Here is a 15,421-nt window from a genome sequence, read left to right as displayed (position 1 = left end):
CAAGAAAAATCATGGGTTCTTTATAGTATCATGCCCAAAAGACATTTGCAACTGTGAGAGATGAACTGCTTTTATTTACTATGAAGAACATTTATTAGAAGAAGAAACTCCTGTGTTATTTTAACATTGAGTATAGCCTTTTCTGAAACTGAAAACTAAGCATTTCATATATTGTGTTCATTCTGCACTGTAAGCAATGTTAGATCCCTTTGTTCTAAACAGATCCCATTTGTTCTAAATAGAAGTCCACATTTAGCTAAAACAATGATAAAGTCACTGCATGGCAAAAAAAAGTTTTCCCATGCTGTGGGGCTGTGCCAGCACTGAATGGGTCAACTGCTCATTTTGTCTACGGGTGAGGATAAAGCTGTACACTCACCCGATCCTCCAATCCACCTGCAAACAGCACTCCCCCATAATCCAGGGGTTGATAGTTCCTGATGTTCTTCACATCCAGAGCAGGTTTATGGGTGTGATGACGACAGGAACAGTCTACTGCACAAGACTGCTAGACTACAGGGGGCCCGGAGCCACAGGGACCAGAATCAGAGGATTAGGTAAGTGTGGGGTCAATTCACTAAGAGGTAAATAATGGGTAACAAACAATAATGGGTAGCCGACAATTAAAAATGTTGAAAAAAAAAAAACTCTGTGGGACCCCATGCATGCCAGGCCCTTCGGGTCCGGTATGGATTTTCAAGTGGAGTTCCACCCAGAAATGGAACTTCCGCTTATCGTATTCCTCCCCCCTCCGGTTTTACATTTGGCACCTTTCAGGGGGAAGGGGGAGCAGATACCTGTCAAATCCAGGTATTTGCTCCCCCTTCCAGCGAAAGAGCACCGCACATTGTGCGGCAAACTGCAATATTTCCGGCCCCTCCTCCCCGCTGTCTTCTGGAAGGCACACAGGTCCCAGAAGACAGCAGAGACCATTCAGGAATGGCAGCACCAACGAGTTGATCCAAAGATGCTGACTAGGTGCTGACTAGTGATGAGCCGAACAACCCCCTGTTTGGTTCGCACCAGAACATGCAAAAACAAGCAAAAAATTAGTTTGAACACGCGAACACTGTTAAAGTCTATGGGACTCGGACATGAATAATCAAAAGTGCTAATTTTAAAGGCTTATAAGCAAGTTCTTGTCATAAAAAGTGTTTGGGGACCAGGATCCTCCCCCAGCGGACATGTACCAATGCAAAAAAAAGTTTTAAAGACGGCCGTTTTTTCAGGAGCAGTGATTTTAATAATGCTTCAAGTGACACAATAAAAGTATAATATTCCTTTAATTTTCATACCTGGGGGGTGTCTATAGTCTGCCTGTAAAGCGGTGCATGTTTCCCGTGTTTAGAAGAGTCTGACAGCAAAATTACATTTCTAAAGGAAAAAAAATCATTTAAAACTACTCCCGGCTACAATGAATTGTTGGGTCCAACAATACAGATAGCAGTTCATTGATAAAAATTGCATGGGGATTTCCCCACAGGAGAACCCAGAACCAAAATTAAGAAAAAAAATGCATGGGGATCCCCCAAAATTCCATACCAGGCCCTTCGGGTCTGGTATGGATATTAAGGGGAACCCCACGCCAAAATGTAAAAAAAAAAGGTCCCCCTAAAAATCCATACCAGACCCTTATCCGAGCACGCAACCTTGCAGGCCACAGGAAAAGAGGGGGGATGAGAGAGCACACCCCCTCCTGAACCGTACCAGGCCACATGCCCTCAACATTGGGAAGTTGCTATGGGGTAGCCCCCAAAGCACCTTGTCCTGTGTTAATAGGGACAAGGGCCTCATCCCCACAACCCTTGTGCGGTGGTTGTGGGGGTCTGCGGGTGGGGGGCTTATCGGAATCTGGCAGCTCCCTTTAACAAGGGGACCCCCAGATCCCATCCCCTGTGTGAAATGGTAATGGGGTACAAAAGTACCCCTACCATTTCACCAAAAAAGTGTAAAAAATGTTAAAAATTACAAGAGACAGTTTTTGACAATTCCTTCATTTAAAGTCTTCTTCTTTCCGTCTTCTTTGGGTCTTCTTCCTTCCTTCTTCCTTTGGTTTCTTCCTCCATCTTCTCCTTCCACCGATCCTCTGCTTCTTGCTCCGGTGTTCTTGTCCGGCATCTTCTTCCGTGGCGTCTTGTTCCCCGCTTTGTTCTTGGGCCGCTCCGCATCCATGGGAGGTTCCCACTGTGTGACGCTTCTCTTCTTTTGACACTTCTTATATAATGGAGGGTGGGGCCACCTGGTGACCCCGCCCCCGTAGACATACGGGGACTTGACAGGGACTTCCCTATGGCTTTCCCCGTGACGTCAGAGGGGGACGGGGTCACCCGTTACGTCCGAATTATCATTATTTTTTGGGGAATTTGATTTAATTTGCCACATGCAATCATTTAAGCAAATTAATAATATGATACCCTTATCACAAATGGTAAAGCTTTGTGAATTGACCCTTGTATCTCCAATCCCCTAAACAAAAATAAGTAGTTAACTTGTCCAGTGCTGGCACAGCCCAATTGCATGGGAAAGCATTTTTTTGCCTGGAGTTGTTCCTTAAAGCAGTTGTATAGTCCAATTTTTTACTTTAACCTACAGGTAAGCCTATAATAAGGCTTACCTGTATAGGGCATTATTCTGATTGTTCTCTTTGAGCAATCAATTTATAATCAATCTACAGTATTTGTTGCTTTTTTTATTTGTTGTTATTATTGTGGGTTTACTTATCTTTAATGTTTACTTTGTGTGGTATTTGATCGCCTCTGTGCTTTTTATTTTTTGTGCATTAAACAAAAAAAGACCGACAATTTTGAAAAATTTTTTTTTTTGCTTTCTGCTATAAAACATTTATAAAAAAAAATGTAAAAAAAAAAAAATTCTTTATCAATGGGGTAATCAAAAGGGATAAATGTTCCCTAGAGAGGTGCTTACGAACTGTGTGGGGCAGTATCACACTGAAGAAAAAGAGAGATCCGTGATCCAGCTTAGCTAAATCACAAGTTCTTTCTTTCCCTTCCTGACAGATCTGCTGTTTGCCTTGTTTATACAGGCAAATGACTGATTTATCTCTTCTGTGAACGAACGGTGGGTCACGGCAGTCAGACCCGCTGATTGGCTTGCGCTGTGTCCAATCTCAGCAGGAGTAGCGTGCCTCCTAAACCACATGCACAAAATCACTTACAGGTACGTGATTTTGCATACCCGGGCTGTCAGGTTTTTTGGGGGTTTTTGTTTCTTTTGGGGTTTCTTGATTTTATTTTAAGTTGATAGGGACTTCACATTTGAAGTGCTCAATATGAAAACTCATTCTACTTCCCAGTCTGTTTTGGTAGCTGCCTTTATTTTCAACATTCAGCTGCTTATTTCTGCATAAACTGGTCAGGCCTGTTCTCAGTTTTTTAAACTGTCCTTTTCCTGGCCAATTTTACCGTGCTGTAGCCTCTGCAGTATTTTAATTCTTGTAGTAAAACCCAGTTTATGATCTTTGTCTGTAGTAAATTAGGCCTAGCCTTGCTGCTTAAAATTTTCCTGCTGCTACTGGCCAATTGTACACTGCTGTAGCCTCTGCAGTATCTTAAAGGGGTTGTAAACCCGTTTAAAAAAAAAACCTACAAAGGTATAATTAGCTAGTATCTCCCCGGGTGGTTACTTCTGGGTATCGCTGCGATTGGCCGGAGCCTCAATGCGCCATGTGCATGCGCGCAGGAGCCACCAGTAACGACACAATACAACTGAAGCAATGGAAAATTAAATAAAAAAAAATTATATTTATATTTAATAAATAAAAAAATATTTAAAACTATTCAGCCATAATTCCCATAAAAGGGATCCAGTTGTTGCTAAGTATGTCAGTTGTGTAGGCTTATTAACATGGTGTCATGGTCAGTGAGCAGGTCAGATCTGTTTTTTTTCTTTATCATTTAAAGTAACAATAAATGATATCCTTATTCTCCAAAAATAATCGATGCATATCCACTAATTAATGGCCCTGTAAGCTTTTTTCAAGAAATGGTTTCTTACTGTGTTTTTCTGCCTCTTTGTCATGTCCTCTATGGGCTACTGAACCTCTCTTTTTCTCCTTTATGTCCATTTGTTTGGAACAACCAGTGAACATGAGTTGTAGTCAGTCATCTGCACTGCTCACTATAAGGCTGCATTCACACCTGAGCGTAGCGTTTTCAGGCAGAAAATCGCTTGAATTTACTGCGATATTGCTGTGTTTTTTACCACGATTTTGTGGCATTTTTTACGACGTTTTGCCGCGATTTTGTGTAGGGCAAATGGTCACCAATGTAAAAAGAAGAAAAACGCCCAAATTGGCCCGATTCGAGCGACAAAAAAGGGTCCGGAACTTGTTTGAGCTTCAGGCGACATGGAGTGGAGATGTGAACCATCTCCATTGAGAATAATGGATTTTATTCCCCTCTAACGTTTTGTAGCTTCAGGCTTCAAGCTACAGAACGCTCAGGTGTGAATGCAGCCTAAATACCATAGTCCATAGCCCTGGTCTAGCTCAGGATTGAGCAAGAGAGGATGGCTACATTTGTACATGCAATGGGACCATGAAGAATGAACATAGGCACCCTCTAACAGAAATTCAGATTACAGCAGTAAAAAGGAATTTTGAGGTTAGGCGGAAGCTGAGAACTATTTTTAATTTCCAATATAATGACAAAAGTAAAGCACCAAATACTAGACATGTGCAGACCAGAAAAATTTGTTTTGTTTCGTTTCAGATATTTGTTATTTTACTAACTTTTTTTCATTATGGAATTCATTTAGTTTGATTTTGGAACACGTTTAATTCATTAAAATTTGTTTTGTTGATTTATTTTCTAACGAATTCCAACTTTTCGGAGCGATTAGAATTTAGATCCGTCGGAAAACGTTTAACCGATTCAAATTCTGTGTGAAGAATAGCTGGTTGTTAAACAGCAGGCCGAGAAGCTGGCGTCTGTGTCCTTAACCACTTAAGCCCCGGACCATTTGGCTGGCCAAAGACCAGACCACTTTTTGCGATTCGGCATTGCGTCGCTTTAACTGACAACTGTGCGGTCGTGCGATTTGACTCCCAAACAAAATTTATGTCCTTTTTTTACCACAAATAGAGCTTTCTTTTGGTGGTATTTGATCACCTCTGCGGTTTTTATTTTTTGCACTATAAATAAAAAAATAGCGACAATTTTGAAAAAAAAAAGCATTATTTTTGACTTTTTGCTATAATAAATATCCCCCAAAAATATATATTTCCTCAGTTTAGGCCGATACGTATTCTTCTACATATTTTTGGTAAAAAAAACTAAAGTAAGCGTATATTGATTGGTTTGCGCAAAAGTTATAGTATCTACAAAATAGGGGATAGTTTTATGGCATTTTTATTAATATTTTTTTTTTACTAGTAATGGTGATCATTTTTGGGACCATTGGCATTAATACACTGATCAGCGCGATTAAAAATTGCATTGATTACTGTAAAAATTTCACTGACAGTGAAGCGGTTAACACTAGGGGGCAGTGAAGGGGTTAATATGTATCCTAGGCAGTGTTCTAACTGAAGGGGGGATGGGACTGTGCAGGGAAACTAACATATCGCTGTTCATACTCTGTATGAACAGACGATCTGTCAGTTCACTACTCAGAGAACTGGAAACTGTGTGTTTACACAACAGCTCCCGGTTCTCCGTGTGCCCCAAGCGATTGCGGGAGCCCGGCGATGATCGAGACCATGGCACTCGCATTGGCTAGCTACCAATGTGGCATAATGACGATTTGCACAGCCGGGCTGGTCGGCATGCGGTTAACAACCATGACTCATCATCTGTCAGCTGGCTTCCCCACTGACAGATGAATGTAAAGAAAAGAATGCCAGCATTGCATGTTTGAAATAAATGGTGTGGGGTCCCCCCAGTTCATAAACAAACACTTATCTGAGCATGCAGCCCGGCAGGTCAGGAAAGGGAGGGGACAAGTGAGTGCCCCCCTCCTGAACCATACCAGGCCACATTCCCCCAGCATGAGGGGATGTGCTTTGGGGCAGGGGGGACTCTGCCCCCCAGCCCAAATCACCTTGTGCCCATGTTGAGGAGGACAAGGATCTCCTCCCTATAACCGTGACCGATGGTTGTGGGTGTCTACAGGCATAGGGCTTATCAGAATCTGGAAGCTCACTTTAACAAGGGGTCCCCCGGGTCCCGGCCCTCCCTATGTGAATGAGTATGTGTACCTGTATATTTCCCTTTAAGAGGTGGTCATGCCCGCAGCAAGCTCCATGAGTCGGGTCTGCGGGTCCCACAGACTCGATCGCTGTGGGGATACCCACGATCGCCTCACGGGAGGAAGAACGGGGAGATGCTAATGTAAACAAGCATCTCCCCATTCTGCCTAGTGACAGTGTCACTGATCTCTGCTCCCTGTGATCGGAGCAAAGATCAGTGACGTGTCACATACAGCCATGCCTCCCCACAGTTAGAAATATGCCCCAGGACACACTTAAAGTGGATGTAAATCCATTCTCATCCTTTCTAAACTACTGCAATATTGGTTATCTAGAAGGATATACATGCCTCCCGCATGTATATTTATCTGTCAAATATCTCCTCTCTGTCTGCTATGAGATCCAAAAAACTGCAGATTTTGTGGGTGGGTCTGTTTTCCAGGGCTCAGTTGGCAGAGTCGGGATGTCAGTAGACTCCCCGCCCACCTCTACACTCCCCTTATCAATATGCATTTTCTCCTGTGTATTTCTTACACTGAACTTCTGCTATGATCACTAACATCCAGTCAAAACCCAGAAAAGTCCCCACATGACTTTAGCATGCCAAATCATGCTGAGGTGTGGAACAGCCAATCCTTGCAGAGCACCAGAAGAAAGGAGTGGGAGGGAATTAAAAAATAATGCATGTCTCTTAGGCTAGTGCACGAGATACGTAAATCACCTGTCACTCACAGCAAGGGGGAGGATTTGACAAAGTTTTTCTCTGTTTGTCAAGATTTATCTCACTGAACAATACAAGAGGATTGCTCAGAGCTGGATTAACTCTTTGTGGCAAGACTGGGCTCAAATGATAGGAAATCTGATACTCTACATTATGACATAAAAAAAAATGTCGGGTTTAAATCCACTTTAACCCCTACACTGCCACCTAGTGGTTAACCCCTTCACTGTCAGCATCATTTACACAGGAATCAGTGCATTTGTATAGCACTGATTGCTGCATAAATGACAATGGTCCCAAAAATGTGTCAAAAATGTCCAATGTGTCTGCCATAATGTCGCAGTCATGATAAAAAATTGGTGATCGCTGCCATTTAAAAAAAAATTATAATAAAAATGCTATAAAACTATTTCCTATTTTGTAAACGCTATAACTTTTGTGCAAACCAATCAATAATCACTTATTGCGATTTTTTTTAACAAAATGTATGTAGAAGAATACGTATCGGCCTAAAAAAATGTATTTATATATTTTCAAAATTGTCGCTCTTTTTTTGTTTATAGTGCAAAAAATAAAAACCGCAGTGGTGATCAAATACCACCAAAAGAAATCTCTATTTGTGGGAGAAAAAAAGGACGTCAATTTTGTTTGGGAGCCACGTCGCACAACTGCACAATTGTCAGTTAAAGCGACGCAGTGCCGAATCGCAAAAAGTGCTCTGGTCAGGAAGATGGTAAATTCTTCCGGGGCTGAAGTGGTTAAGGATGTGGGCAGCCAGCATCCCGGCCCACTGCTTAATAAGCAGCTATTCTTTACACCAAATTTGAATCGGTCAATCGTTTTTTGACCAATCTGAATTCTAATCGTCCTGAAAAGTTGGAATTTGCTAGAAAATGAATAACTAAATCCATTACTATTTGTTACTATTTCATTCAGAGATTTGGATACATCCGAATCTCTGAATAACCAAAACATTTTCTGAATTTGTATTCAGACTGAAACGAATTGCACAGGTCTACCAGATACTGTATAGAACCATAGATCAAGATAGCCATAATAAATGCAACATCAATGAAGCTCTCTTCAACAGTACTATTAAAGAATAAGGCCCAGTTCACAATGCTGCGACTTCAAAGTCGTGCAACTTTGAAGCCGACATCCCAGAGCGACTTCGGCATGACTTGTATACGACTTCTTTAACAGAAGTCAATGCAAGCTGTGTCGAAGTCGCACCAAAAGTAGTGTAGGAACCCTTTGTAAGCCGGAGTGACTCAAGTGACTCCTATCAGAATGGTTCCATTGCTATTAATGGGGTGCGACTTGTCATGCGACTTGTGCTCTTAAAGTCAGAGCGCATGTCACACCAGTGTGAACTGGTCCTATAAGTTATATGCTGGAGATTTACAAACAAAAAAAAAGGATAAACGAGGCATACAGGGCAATTGGTATAACAAACAAAGACACCATCAGGATGCAAAAAAAAGAAAGAAAAAGAAAAAAAATGTTAAAAAGATAGACACTTTATTCCTCAGCCTTGTGGGATCAATGTTTCAGTAAGGATTGGCAAACCATTTGTTCCAAGCATACAGAAATGTAGTGTGACTATCATTCTTAATGGAAACTTATTTTCCTGTACTCATTGGTGGTTCTAGAAGGTTTTTTTTTTTTAAAGTTTATTATCTAAAAGTTTTTTAAAGCAATGTCTCTAGGCAGCAGAACCTGTAACCCTTATGTCACAGATTGCCGCTAGTTGTGCATATGTGCACATATGTGCATGATAATTGCTAATGCTATCACTAAACTGGCTATTTAAACTGGTCAGCTGCACATAGTGCCCCTGATGTCATTTGTGGCAAAACCGGTAGAGTGGAACCGGATACATGCTATTGTGCAAAGGAACGATGTCCATCTTTGATGCTGGAATTCCATGTGACTGTACCATGTGATATGCTGTGTTACTTCTGGACGTTTTGTAAGTGCTTAGACTTAATCAATTCCTTTTTATGGGTGGTTTTACACTATGTGGAGTGTCTCTTTTATGATATGTCCATTGGTCCTGCTGAGCTAATTCCCAGTGGTGCAGCTGTTCTCTGCAAATTGTGGATGTATATGTGACAACTGACAGCAACATTCCTGGTGTTTCTGTGAATGAGTTGAGGCTGGAGAGAGCGCGCTTTCTCTTGGGAATTTCAATGTGCGCCTGTGACCACTCTTGTATGGAGGGTTGCAGTACTTAGTAAGCCTTGCCCCTGATCAATGACTCCTGGGAGACTTTTCAAGTGTTTGATGGTCACAGCCTGAGGAGCTTATCCTATTTTCTTATAATGGCTTGTGGGACTCTTTGTATTCTGTCCTAGTGTATTTTTTGCTGTATATGCCTTTATATTAATTTCTTTCTTGATTTATGTTTTTGGTTATTACCATAATATCACCATTTATGTAAAGCATTTTAACTACAAAAGTTGCTGTTAACATATACATTTGGAAAAAGGCCTATGGCCACACCACCCTGAATCCCTCTGGTTTTGTCTGATCTCAGGAGCTAAGTGGGTTTGGGCGTGGTTAGTACTTGGGTGGGAGACACTGGGGATAAGATCTTGGTGATGCATAGGATTATTTTTCATTACTAGTTATCTTTATCATTTTAGTTTTGAATTTGTGATCCCTGCACTTATTATATACCTATATCTGTTGTGCCAAATATCTAGTGTGGAGATGCAACCCCGTGTCACAGATATGAGCAGTGTATGCCTGATTTTGGTAGGCTTGCTAATTGCACACCTGTGCACTAGCATCATAATCATCCCAGTAATAGAGATCAGTGCTCATCCTTAGAGACAGCTCCGCCTGGCAGACAGGAGTTCTGGCCTAGGAGTCAGGAGGGAGCAACTGCAGCACGAAGCTGCAAGCACAGAGATGCTGAATGTCAGGTCTGGGGAAGACAAACCAAGGCCTAAGGCCCCTTTCACACTGGGGAGGTGGGTCTGTTGGTGGTAAAGCACCGCTAAAAATAGGGGGGCTTTAGCATCATATTTGCAGGGGTATTCAGCCGCTAGCGAGACACTTTTAACCCCTGCTAGCAGCCGTAAAAAGGATTAAAACTACCTGCAAAGTGCTGCTGCAGCAGCGCTTTGCCGGTGGTATAGCCGCGCTGCCCCATTGATTTCAATGGGCAGGAGTAGTGGAGGAGCGGTATACACCCAGCTCCTTCACTGCTCCAATGATGGTGCTAGCAAGACTTTTTTTACCGTCCTGCCAGTGCACCGCTCCATCGTGAAAGCCCTCAGGCTTTTGCACTGGAGTGAATGGAGCAGCTTTTCAGGGTGCTTTGCAGGCGCTATTTTTAGCAATGTAGTGCCTGCAAAGTGCCCCAGTGTGAAAGGGGTCTAAGGTGTAAGGCCTGAGCAGGAGTGCTGTGTTTTAGCCAGGAAAGCTGAATGCTGGTTCTGAAGCAAGACTGTAATGCTGAATACCACTGCGAGGGAATCTGATGTTTATTTTTGAACTTTCTTTCTTTTGAATAAAAATTGACTGCCATGCCCTTGAAAATGCATTCGGGATTGACACGATCTCTTCAACTCAGATGCACCACTAGAGCTTAATCACCCTGGATCGTCACACTAGGTATAGTGTCAGCAGCTAATATATGCATAGATTCACCTGAGCGCAGATATTTCACTTTCATTAAAACAGTTTATCATTTCACACAACTATTCATTTCATAGTTGTAAATGTAAGATATAATATAAATGTAAATATTGAAATAAAAACGTAACATATTTGAGTTTTTATGAAGAATGCGACACTGCGGTTGTGAGACCCAAAGACGGATGACGTGAAATTTTATATTTCTATGAGAGCTGTCTTAACTGATACTACACAAGTCTGTCCGACTTTAGAAAAAGTTCCTGCACTACTTTGGCCCAACTTTGATATAGTTACATATTTACATAGTTGCGCGGTCGTGCAATGTTGCACCCACACAAAATTGTTTTTGACCACAAATAGAGCTTTCTTATGGTGGTATTTGATCACCTCTGCGGTTTTTATTTTTTGCACTATAAACAAAAAATAGCTTCAATTTAAAAAAAAGCTATATTTTTTACTTTTTGCTATAATAAATAACCCCTAAAAACAAATAAAAATATTTTTCCTCAGTTTAGGCCGATATGTATTCTTCTACATATTTTGTGTAAAGAAAAAAATCGCAATAAGCATATATTGATTGGTTTGAGCAAAAGTTATAGTGTTTACAATAGTTTTATGGCATTTTTTATTAATTTATTTTTTTACTAGTAATGGCAGCAATCTGTGATTTTTATCAGGACTATGACATGGCGGACACGTCGGACAATTTTGACACATTTTTGGGACCATTGGCATTTATACAGTGATCAGTGCTACAAAAATGCATTGATTACTGTAAAAATGTCACTGGCAGGGAAAGGGTTAACACTAGAGGGCGATCAAGGGGCTAATTGTGTTCCCTAGTGTGTGTTCTAACTGAAAGAGGAGAGGACTGTGTAGTGGAGATGACAGATCACTGTTTTGTACTCTGTATGGACAGATGATCTGTCTCTTCTCCCCTCAGAGAACCGGAAACTGTGTGTTTACACACACAGATCCCAGTTCTCGGTGTGCCCCAAGCAATTGCAGGAGCCCGGCAGTGATCGCGACCGCTGGACACTCACATTGGCTCCCTGGGCGAGCAGGGGGCGTGCGCACATTCCTCGGGCAGCACGTCCGTGCCTCTACTGGCAAAAAAAGAAAGCGACATAACATGACGGTAATTTGCGCAGCGAGCCATGTTGCCGCACTGCGACGACTGGTCGAAAAAGCGGTTAATATTACTTTATGCCAGTCTCACCGCCAAAGAAAAAAGCTGCTAGTACTACAATTATAGCAATCATCCAAAATGTGTATATAATAATGTGCCATGAGGCACAATATTATATACACAATTTTGAGTTATTCATTTAAATATTCAGTTGGAAGAAAATTCTTTATATTTTACTCACTTGGTTTTGTTTTCTTTCTTTTATGTGCAGATTAGTAAGCGCTTCAGACAGTCATCTATATATTGGAGAATTTGATTATTGTTCCAAGTTTAATTACTGTTGATACACCTGCTGTTGAAATAAGATCACACATGACCATTGACCCATAGACATGCATTGAGAGATAGGAGCAGCAAAACAAAAGCATTGTGCAGTACTACTAAGTAGAGACCATAATCTGTATATGTAATGAATACATATGGCTGCACAAACAACATCAAAAGTCTTAAATATAATAATGATATTCAAGTATGTGTTTCTTTACATTGAACTGGATCAATTTATCTATCTATTTGTCTATCTATCCATCTCTGCAAAACACATCTAATAATCCTTTAAGACGACATTCAACTTTAGATTACACTGCAGGTAAAGTGATATACACCATTGTGATTCTCACTTAAAGTAATAATAGCTTATTTTATGGTCCAGTTTTACAGTATTTTAGAAGCATCATCAAATAAACATTTTAAGATACTTACCAATGCTTACCTTTCTTTTACAAGTTCAATGTACCATCTGTTCCAGCAGTCACTTCCACCACCAGCTGTTCCAGCAATCTCAGAGGAAATTAGAGCCTCCGAAAAACCAGTGCTTCAGCATCAAGTAAAGACAGAACGGCCTGTAAATATAGATGAGGAGGTTACATTAATTCTGGAATTCATCCAGGAACCCCAACAGACACCACTTGCAAGGCAAAGAAAGGAGCAGCACAAAATTCTTCAAAAGAAGGCGAAGATGAAGAGAGGGAGCGAGAGCAATCATATACTTTTGTAGAGCCCAGGAGATCAATCATACAACTGCCGTAAGAAGTGTGCAGCATAATGGGGCAATCATGTACAGGTAGAAAAGAAGCATACAAGTAAGCAAACACTTTGAATAAAGTATTGCCCAGCAAAAATAAATGGAGGCCCTTCTTTTTCTTTAATAGAATACATAATACAGTGATTAAATGGATGATGGGTACAGGATACTTTGAAAGATTGACTTTTTTCCTATATATTTCATATCAGTGGCGGCTGGTGAAGTTTTAGGATGGGGGCGCCAGACCCTGCCCTTCCTTTTTGACCCCTCCCACTTGGTGAAAATGCGCATGGTTTAATTAAAATAGTGGGCATGGCTCTAAGGTGGTGTGGTTAGCGTCTGAGATGAATGAGGGATGGAGGGAGAAGGAGGGAGAGAGGGAGAGACAGCAGGCCCAGATCCTACACAACAGAAATATGTATATAAATATGTGTATTTTAGAAAGTTTAACAATCAGCAGATAAAGATACTCCAAACACGTGGTGTTAGCACTTCAATCATCCCGTCACCATGGTTGTTATGGTGTCAGGATAATTGAAGCCCATTATTTCTATTATTACATTGTAATATAAAGTGAAATCATTAAACTCACCATAATGCAGAACCAGTGGGATCCCTGAGTGTGTCACTTGCCACGTCACCTGCCACCAGATGCCATCAGGTGCCCCCAGAGGAGTCCGTCCTTACTTAAGGTGCCCCCTGCGGATACCATCCTTACATCAGGTGCCCCCAGTGGAGTCTGTCCTCACATCAGGTACCTCCAGCGGAGTCCGTCCTTACATCACATGCTTCCAGCAGAGTCCCCCCTTACATCAGGTGCCATCAGTGGAGTCCCTCCTTACATCTATGTCTCTGTCAGCGGAGCCCCTCCTTACATCTGTGTCCCCAGTGGAGTCCCTCCTTACATCTGTTCCAGAACAATTGAAAAAAAAAATAATTTTTGCTCATCCATGATTGGAAGTCAGCACATCACCTCATTCGTTATGATAAGTAAAGATTATTTTTGCAAAGAGAAAGTTCGCTTTGAAATTAACATGTTTTTAATAAATCAATCCCAGGATATTTAAAAGTCAGAATGTATGTCTTGAAATGTATAGTACTGTATTATTTGTGATAGTGGTGTGCCTGGTCATGGTGTCAGAAGGGTTAGGTGTCATCCAGGATTCTCCCTTAAGCAGGTTGTGGGGCTCAGGGATGTCTGTTATTTTTATTTTTTTTCAGTTCTTTATTTTTAGGTTCACATAAAAATTCAACATAGCATTAAGTTCACATTGCAATTGGATAGGGAACACATTGCAATAGCCCCGTGGAGTATTACCCATTACTTTTTGTTGTACTAGACATCAAGATCCAAATCTTGTTCCTCTACAAGGGGTATATCCTCATGGACATAAAAGAGTCTGATGGTTACATATTTTTTCATAATTTTAATGAGTCTAAGTAGGGGGGTATTAGCAAAAACAGAAAGAGGAATGTCATGGATAAACGGTTCACAGGGTAGAAAGAAAAAATAGCACGGGGGGGGGGGGGACAAGTGAGAGAGGATGTCCAAAGGGAGTTTTTCATAGTGGGCAGACATAGTAATGAAGGGGGCTATTCAGAAGTGCAAACATTCATTAGACAGTTGGAACTGTTCCCAGTAGAACCACCTAGCTTTGGTCTGGGATTTGCTGAATGTGAAAATGTGGTGGGTCTGTGCGGAGATAGACTCAAAGACTACAAAGTCTGGATAGCCAGGAGTCTGGAAAATGTATGTGTTGTTGTTTATGATGCTAAAAACACCCGTGGAGGTAAATTTCTGTGAATTTTTAAACTTTATTTTTTTTAAGAAAAGTGGGCAGGAAGCCCTCAAATGCTACATGTGAACCCCCTACATATAGTTACATAGTTAGCCTGGTTGAAAGAAGACATAAAGTCCGTCTAGTTCAACCAATAAAAACATATATATTATAATACAAAATATAATGTTTATATATAGTAAGACCCAAAACTCCTAATAAAAGGTTGCTGAATACGACAGTGAGGATTGAAACAGAACCCAGTTCTAGGTAAATCTATCCCTGTGATATATGAAATATCCCTGAACATGACAGAGTCTCCAAGTCTTCCCCTTTTCACCAAGGCTACATTCACTTTTCTCCATTTTGGGGCTTTGCAGGTGCATTGTCTTATAGAGTCATAGAGGAGATTTACTAAAACTGGTGCACGCAGAATCTAGCGCAAATTTGCATGGTAGCCAATCAGTTTCTAACTTCAGCTTGTTCAATTAAACCTTACTATTCTTCTCAAAAACCTTACTATTCTAAACTCTTCTGTCTCACAGCCTTAAAGCTTATGTACTCCTCAATCAATCCTATTTCAGAATTTTACTCTTTAGTTGACTCATAAAAAGCCACCAATATCCAGGAAATATATAAACATCCCTGATCTTTTTTCTTTTGTCAAAAATAAAGAAAACAAAGAGAGTGGATAACTTATCGAGTAACAGTCATACCAGGATGAAAAAGACACAATCCATTGAGTTCAACATATAAAAAATGAATAAAAATAAATTGAAAATCTGTGTTGCAGAGTACTACTATAAATGTCTAAAGCTACTCACATTTATTAGGCTAAGCCCTACGGGTTAGT

The 15,421-nt window shown here is 40.9% G+C and overlaps 1 long non-coding RNA gene across 1 annotated transcript; it reads left to right on the top strand.

Annotated features, from left to right (window-relative positions):
- Window positions 1-366: 366 nt before the first annotated feature.
- Window positions 367-12,891, top strand: LOC143998243 (uncharacterized). The gene is made up of 2 exons (XR_013277802.1): window positions 367-557; window positions 12,493-12,891. It is a non-coding gene; the product is annotated as an uncharacterized LOC143998243 (long non-coding RNA).
- Window positions 12,892-15,421: the final 2,530 nt, after the last annotated feature.

The sequence above is a fragment of the Lithobates pipiens genome, unplaced genomic scaffold (assembly GCF_037356315.1).
Source record: "Lithobates pipiens isolate NorthernLeopardFrog02 unplaced genomic scaffold, aLitPip1_a1.2 Scaffold_19, whole genome shotgun sequence".
NCBI classification, from domain to species: Eukaryota; Metazoa; Chordata; class Amphibia; order Anura; family Ranidae; genus Lithobates; species Lithobates pipiens.
This window is presented reverse-complemented; position numbering and strand designations above follow the sequence as displayed.